Source organism: Geospiza fortis, unplaced genomic scaffold (assembly GCF_000277835.1).
Source record: "Geospiza fortis unplaced genomic scaffold, GeoFor_1.0 scaffold538, whole genome shotgun sequence".
NCBI lineage: Eukaryota > Metazoa > Chordata > Aves > Passeriformes > Thraupidae > Geospiza > Geospiza fortis.
Window position 1 is genome coordinate 320,484 of NW_005054368.1, and position 2,065 is coordinate 322,548.

Sequence of the window (2,065 nt, forward strand, 5' to 3'; positions counted from 1 at the left end):
AGCGGGGACAGCGGGCACGGCACAGCGGGCACGGCACAGAGGGCACGGCCAAAGCGGAGCTGTGCCGGGCGGGGGGACCCCAGCGCGTCCCATCCACCGCCCCCAGCGCAGCAGCGAATGCACACGCGCACACAGAAACACCACAAAAAAAAGTCATTTCCTTTTCTTTCCGTGGCCACAGGCTTTTCGCAACCTCACGCTGCAAATATCGTATTTCTCCTAATGGCAGGACCACCATCAGTGCCGCACGGGCAGCCGGGCTGAGCCACGGCCACCGCGTCACCCACAAACGCCGTGCCCTGCGGCTGCCCCGGCCACTGAGGCCCGATCCAGAGGGTCACTGGTGCAGCACGGTGCTCTGTCTCTTGCTCTCTGTCCCCGAAATGGCAGTGGCTGCAGTCACAGCTCCAGGCTGGCTCCCTGCCAGGGGAACCTCCACCCACCCCTCCAGCGCCCCTCAGGGGACATCCCACCAAAGGCATCAAAGCCCCATCACTTCATCTCTCAGGGCAAACAGATCCCACCATCCCAGAGCCCAGCAAGGCATCTCCCACTAGCTCCCATGCTGCTGCCTGTGGCACAGGTTGTCCACCCTCTGGTTCCCTGGCAGCTCTGTAAGGCTGAAGTGGCATCTGCAGCCTGAACACCGCCCAAACTCCCCTGTCCTTTAACAGCCAGGCTCCAGAAATCCCACGGGAATGGCAATGCTGACATCTAGCTGGGTGTGAGCTCCCATCCATCACAAATCCCCAGAAAACAGATGCTGCTCCCTGCACCACGCTTTGGGCATTGCAAGGTGCCAGAGCAGAGCCCTGGGGAGGTGAGCCTGGTTGCAGGGTGGGCATGGTGCCCAGAGGCTGAGTGTGGTGCCCACCTCACACCTTTCACCTCTCCAAACCAACCAGCACCCACCTGCACCTGCTCAGAGCTGGGCTGCACCAGGGGATCGCCATCTCAAAGGCCAGAAGGAGCCTCTGAGTGCCAAAGTCCAGCCAGATCACTCACCTCCTACCCCAGCGGTCCAGGCCAACGCCTGGTGTGGGCTCGCAGCATCCCCTTGCCCTGGCACTCCATGCAGTGCTGGCTCCTGGCTCAGAGGCAGCTCTAGCCCAGCGTTCTCAAAAGAGCACCCAAAAGCTTTAAATTGAGAGGCACTTGAATTCTATCTGAGGTGTGAAAAAAAGGGGTGGGGGGAGAGAGGGTATAGCAAGCTGGAGAGAGAAATCACTCAACTCCAGGGAAAAAACTTGGACTGAAATCCAGCTATTTCAACTCCTACTTTCTGCCCACAGCCTTAAAGGAATGAAACGATGGAAATTCTTTTAATTTTAGAGCTCTTAAGGACATTATTAAAAAAAAAATGCTGCAGGCTTTGAAGCCATAATTCAGGTGCTACAAAATATCTGGAGCAGTCTTTTGCTTGGAACACGTTTGTTCCTGGCCTGCCTGATCTGTGTCAAAGCTCTGCACCAGCAGCAGTGTGACGTTATCCTCTCGCTTCATCTTCCCCCAGGTCATGTCTTCCTTACACTCCTCCCAGTTGATTTCTGCCCAGCTCTACCAAGCTGCTCACAATTAAAATGTCTGAAAACAAAAGCTTTGGGTGCAGCCAGGCTCTGCCACACCCTGGAATGAGACCCAGTGCGGCTGCTCCAGCAGAGCCCTGCCTGCAGAGGTGTGGGACACGGCGTGACAGTGGCTGTGGGAAGCACTGACCTTGGCTGGTACCATGCCAGGAACAACTGGGAGAGCCAGTTTTAGACCTGTCCCCTTTTCCCCTTGCAGCACCATCTGCTGCATCTTGCTCTGCTGCTTCGGCCCCGCGGGAGCTCACGGCCACCGGAGGTGACAGGGACACAGGACAGGTGACAGGGACATGCAGAGCAGGGCAGGACAGCAGGGACACCCACGGCAGGGCAGGACAGCAGGGACAGGCACAGCAGGGCAGGGTGACAGGGGCACCCACGGCGGGGCAGGACAGCAGGGACACCCACAGCAGGGCAGGGTGACAGGGGCACCCACGGCAGGGCAGGACAGCAGGGGCACCCACGGCGGGGCAGGACAG

The 2,065-nt window shown here is 58.8% G+C and overlaps 1 protein-coding gene across 1 annotated transcript in view; it reads right to left on the bottom strand.

The window, feature by feature from the left end:
• RAP1GAP2 (RAP1 GTPase activating protein 2) overlaps positions 1-2,065 on the bottom strand; it is a 57,266-nt gene that overhangs the window by 40,072 nt on the left and 15,129 nt on the right. The gene's annotated exons all lie outside the window — the stretch shown is intronic.